Below are 6,000 nucleotides of genomic sequence, written 5' to 3' on the forward strand. Positions count from 1 at the left end.
GGGCTACATCTGATTTATCTTATCATTATGATGTACTGCACACAATTTTATTGATTGTCATCTACAATACACTGTATTTTTGGCTAATTATTTTCTCCACGGCAAAAATATGCTCACAAACTCCAGTGATTAGCACTATCACAGCCACAGCTCACATTATGAGCTGTTACCTACAGATGTTCCACTGAATTTTCCCAGCCACTTGTTCTCCTTGTACAGAGCCATACAAATCTTCTGCAGCCTATGCTTAGTCCTTTGATGGATTACTGATATCCCACTCCTTAATTCGCTGTTTCACTAAAGGGTCCTCTATAAAGATCTCCATTGCCTCAGTTTCACAGGTGTAGCAATTAGATTTCATATTTTTGAAGACTTCAATTATAATCTGCAAATAAAGCCTTAGTGAGTTCATGGGTGAGCTGTGAAAAACTTACCACGGAGGATTTAGATCAAGATTAACAGAAAAGATGACGCAAGTACACACGGTAACCATTTAAAAGTGTTAAGGATGTAATCCCATCTGATCATGGGAACTGAACCAGCAGCACTTCAGGACTAGCTTCCAAGCAACTCTGTATTCTTCCCTGAACTCCTGAAGAGATTGTGAGATGGACCATGCATCTGGAATTTTATGGCTGCTCCTGAACTCCCAGGAGCATTGAAATGGATTTGGAGTTAGGACAACCAAAATGACAAAAATATTTCTAAACTCAAAGCACTTAGAAAGAACATCTAGCTTGGCATTTAGCATGATTGTTAAACATTTCCCAATATTTCACCAAACCAAAATTAGAGTTTTCAGAACATGAAGTCTGACACTTTTATTCCACTAAAAATGCAAATTAGATGGGACCATGAAGACATTTCTATAGACCTTCCTTCTCCTGTCCCCAGAGAGAGGCTTTTGTCTGACTACCCACTGTTAAACTGCCTTCACAGGCTCCTAAGAAATCTCAGTTGTCATCCTCTGCCCTTCAAACACAGCAGGAGAAATGGCTGCAAATAACAGCTTTCTATTAAATTCTTTTGGCAAGTGAGCAATCTAGGCAGGTGCCCTGCCCCACCACCACCCCCTGTCATGAAGGCAGAGGGACAGTTGCTCCTAGGAGACTGTGAGGTGAAAGATAACTCATGAAGTCCTGGAAACATATTCTCTAGGCAAGATCAGGCTTGTGGGAGACTTCACATGGGACAACTGGAATACCAAAGACTTGTAGAAGTAAGAGAACTCAGCTTTGAACAGAGAGCAGACTACAGTGGTGGCAAATGGGGAATGGTGGAAGCTTTTAGGAAATCAGCACAAATAGAAAGTGAGCAAAACCCTGTGCAGTTATCCAGCAATTTGTAAGAAATTGCAACTTCTGACAAAGAATGCAAGCTACACGAACAAGGAATTATGGATCTGGCAGGCTACAAACAAAACTATCCAAGAATCAAGTGGTGAAAGAGTTAGTCAAATCCTTGAGAAAAGCTAGAAGATTATTTTATCATTGCATGCATAGAAGAATAAAGTCTGATACTTAAAAAAGTCATTCAACAATAACAGACAAGTCCAAAGAATAAGGAAACAAACCACATCAAATACTTGGAAAATAGATATGCTGCTAACTCAGAGCTGTCTTAAATACTTTTATACCTTCTATAGACAAAAACAGCAAAATAGCTGTTAAAATCTACTAAACAGCACGGTTACACGAGGCATAAGAGAATGTCACATTTAGTAACACAAATTCTAATTCAGTAATAGCCTTTTAAACTGTATTTACTCAAATTAGTAAATTTTGAAGCGATCAGAAAGCAAAAGGGAACAGTACCCCATGACATCTCAGTCAGCTTTCCACCAAACTAAGAAACTAAGGCATTTGCAGAAGGAAGACAGGAAGCTGTATCTGGGCAATAAAACTATCCACAACAAGATGAAGCACTGAAGCAGAGAAAAGTCAGTTTATCATCCCAGGCACTGGAAATGAGAGCAACCTATTCCACAGAGCCTGGAAAGACACAGCTCAAGCTGAAGTTCAGAGATCAAAAAGCCACATTCAACTCCTGTTGGAGGAGCAGGGTTCCCAGCAGGTATACCAGCAAAGACAACATATTACCAGAAAATAACACTGCTGTTAGCCCTTAAAAAAAAAAAAAAAAAAAAAAAAAAACACCTTCATTTTTTTGTTAATCATAGAAAAACACAGGTTGGAAGAGACATCTGGAGCTCATCTAGGCCCATCCCCTGCTCAAAATTAGATCAGGTTTCTCAGAGCGTGGGTGGAGACCCATGAATATTTGAAAGTCTTGGAGGTTAGAGAGTCCACAGCTGCCCTGGCCATGGTTCCTTTGCTTGGGCACCCTTTTTTGTGAAGAATGCAACCTTAATCCTATAAGAATTACCAATGCAGTTATTTCTGCCAACCACCTCTTGTTCTTTAACTGTGCAACCGAGAAAACCCCATTTTCCCTGCAGCCCCCATTTGGAGATGGAAAGGCTGCAAATAGATCCCTGGTTCCCCACTTTGGCCACCTCATGGCTAAACCAATCCATGTCCTTCAGTCTCCCCAGTAAGTCTCAGGGTCCATCACCATATTAAATCCCTCACTCCAGTCTGGCTCCTTCACTGTAGGAATGGGGACACACCAACACTAGACATTAGTAATACCCCCTCATACAAGTAACTGTGGTCAATATCACAGTCAGAAAACCAAAAAAGAACTAAATAGTTTTAGGAATACAATGTATGGGGAAAGAGAGAATAAATGAACAATAAATCACACCTTTTCCTATCTACCATGGATTTAAATGCTAACAAGACAGGAAAAAAAAAAAAAAAAAAACGCATAAAGGACTTTGCTAAGTTGAGTGACACTGTTCTAATTATACTGGATTATCTTGGAGCAAAGAAGTTTTTCCATATCATGCCTTTAAAGGATTTAAAGAAAAGAAGAAAGCCACAAATTACCTTAAGAACTGAATCACTCTGAAGATTAATGGTATTTAGCCAGAAAATACTTCAAAGACACAAAGCATCCTTCCAAAATCCAATTCACCCAGCTACCCAGGAACAAGCAGGTTGGCTCTGCTGAAAAACTGGCAAGGAGGATATGGATTTCCTTGTTTATGGCAGTCAAAAAGGAAGCTGAAACCAGTAGATTTCCACAGCAATTCTGCAGACCAGACCTAACTGGAGGAAAGAAATGAACTGGCATCCATAAGAAAAAGTAAAGGGGTGCTTTAAAGGTAAATTTTAAGAACTCTCTTGAGATCAAACCTCTTCCCCAACATCCTGCTGCAGGCCAAGGAGATCTTTCTTTTTTTCTTTGCCAAGCACCAGAAAACTCATCTTCCTCTCAGGCCCCAGGAACCAGCTGCTGAGCCAGCCCTTGCAGCTGGTTGCTCTGGATCTTCTGGAGGATCAGCTCAGGATGCTGGGTCTCACAAAAGCAGTTCAGTTCCTTTTTTTAAGGATGAGAAAACTGATGGGAAAAGCACCAAGCTTTGGTAGTTGTTGGTTACCTTGACACCACCCATAATACAAGCCAAGTAAAAAGCAAAGAAATAATTGACTTACTGAAATCTAAGAAACAGCCGCCCCGTTTCTAATGTCGTGAAGGACAAGTGAACAGAAATAGAACTGTGATTTTTCTTTCTTTTCTCATCCTAGAGCCAGATCTAAGGGGTTTCTTACTGCTTGTTACACAGTTTTAGATGAGACAACTGTGTGGTGAAGGCCCTGCTTTTTGAAAAAGCCTTCAATAGTCACATTTTCCTCGCAGGAGGAAATATAGGCTGAGGAAAATATTTGCAGTAACACCCCACCCTCCTGTGTTGCCTCCAGCTAGACTCAAATCGTGGTTCCTTTCTCACCCTTTAGGACTATGGTGTTCAGCTTTACTAAGGATGCAATTTCAGTAGGTTTGAACCATTTTTCTAATGACTGTCCTCATTTCTTTGGAAATGTTTGAAGTACAGATTGACAACATCCCTGAAGAAAGCCATTAAAAAAAATAAAGAAAGAGAGAAATATAATATTATTTTCACAGGCAGATTATGGATTGAAGAAGTTAGGAATGGATTAAAAGTACCTCTGACTTCTTAAATCTGTTTCACAGCCCACACCAAATATCCTGCTGTTCTGAGCCAGCCAAAAGATAAATTGAAGGGGGGGGGGGAATAAAGATACAATATAATCACTAAACAGAAGAAAACTGTAAATACAGCCACATAATGCCTCTCCAACATTGTAGTTTCATGCAGATAAATTAATTTTCTTTGCACAGTAGAGCTCAATAACAGTACCTTGAAATAAATACTGCAAACATATGCCACCGCAGGGATTAAACCAGTAGATTAGAAAAAGAAAGGATTATTTATGTAAAAGAGCTACATTGTTTATTATTATTTAGTTTATACAGCAGGCTCTTGAAGGCCTCCAAGAAATTATAAACTCTGCACATTTACATGTTGTTCATTTCTTATACCACAGAAAGGCAGCCACCCTATGACTGCTTTGCCGTCTCCCCTGGTGATTTTTCCACTTATTTTTGCACTGTGTGGCATTTTCCTTAAAGTTATGGATGAACTTTTCAAATTAGATGAAGAAAAGTTCCCGTTCTTCACAGAGTAATAAAACTCTTGAAAAAATGAATGCTTTTAGAATAAAAACAAAGAACAAAGCCGGGTGACCCAGCACACCACACTCTCAATCTGCAGGAGTGTGGTGGCATAGTGACATTGACATCTGGCCACTTCTTCTTCAGCTGTTTTACCAAGGACTATGCAGTTATCAAGAACTGGCTTATAGTCTTTAGTCGGGCAGGTACAACCAGAACAAGTTCATATAATATAAAGTATTTTCTCACAGAATGCAAGATATGTTCAAAATTAGTTGCATGGGAAGCCTATGATAAAAGGGCTAATTCAAAAGGATCTCTAAAGGAGATTTATAGGGATGGAAAACAAAACAAACAAACAAGCCTACACACACACCTACAACCCCCCCCACCCCCCAGTACAAAAAAAAGCACACATGCAAGACAACATTTGTCATTAACAGGGCTAAGGATTTTCAATGCTGTAAAGAATGCTGTAAAGAATGCTTATATGATTCTAGTTATAATTCAGTCATCTCATACTTGGATATTACAGAAATGCTGTTTTGACAAAAAAAGCTTTAACTTCATGCAGGACACAAGATTAGAGGTAGCAATATTAGGCCTCTAGAGAGCTTCTTCTAAAGTTGCAAAATTCAGTGAAAAATAGTACAGATCTTCCTTTTTGATAGGCACAAGGATTATCTTCCATCCTAAGAAAAATCCATAAAGTGATATTCTGTGAGACTACCTTGAATTGGTATTTCAAAGGGGTTCTTTGAAAAGAATGATTTATAGATCACAAAGACCAATGGGTCTTTTATCAAAGAAAATGGATTCCTTTTCTGAACCACAAAGAAAAGATTGATGATATCCTAGACCACAACCCCATTTGCGAGAGATGCATAGTGCCAAGAGACAACAGTTACAAGTCGGTTAATGCTCTACAATACCACAAATAATTCACATACTAATTACAGGCAAAGTGCTTGTGGTGTTTTATGGAGCTTAGAAAGCAAAATTATAGCAGAGGGAAATTCACAAGGTAATTTATGTTATCCCCCACAATGCATATTAGGAATGACAAGGAGGGTTTTTAAGTAATAAGTGCACACAACAAAAAAGCAAAATTGATATAAATGTGTCAGTGTGTTGTCTTGTTTTCTTCCCAGGACTAAGAAGATTCATGTACATAAAAGTCTGCTCCATGTACGAATGTTAAGATACTTCCAACGTGATCATACCCCTTCCTCAGCTCAGTGAAATTCTTACCAACTCTCTAAAGCACAGCCTATATGGACAGGCTTTGCAAAATTATTATCCAGCCAGGAGAAAAAAATGCAAATGTTATTACCTCCAGGGTTTGAAAGTTTATTTGGGAGGTCAGAACAACTCTTTCTTTTGAAGTTGACTGTATTA

At 38.9% G+C, this 6,000-nt stretch overlaps 1 long non-coding RNA gene across 1 annotated transcript in view; it reads right to left on the minus strand.

Annotated features, from left to right (window-relative positions):
* LOC110483364 (uncharacterized) overlaps window positions 1–4,700 on the minus strand; it is a 161,283-nt gene extending 156,583 nt beyond the window's left edge. Inside the window, exon 1 of the long non-coding RNA XR_014953299.1 lies at window positions 2,952–4,700. This is a non-coding gene — a long non-coding RNA (uncharacterized LOC110483364). The remainder of the gene's footprint in view (window positions 1–2,951) is intronic.
* Between the last annotated feature and the right edge of the window lie 1,300 nt (window positions 4,701–6,000).

The sequence above is a fragment of the Lonchura striata genome, chromosome 2 (genome assembly GCF_050655825.1).
Source record: "Lonchura striata isolate lonStrDom1 chromosome 2, ASM5065582v1, whole genome shotgun sequence".
Taxonomy (NCBI): domain Eukaryota; kingdom Metazoa; phylum Chordata; class Aves; order Passeriformes; family Estrildidae; genus Lonchura; species Lonchura striata.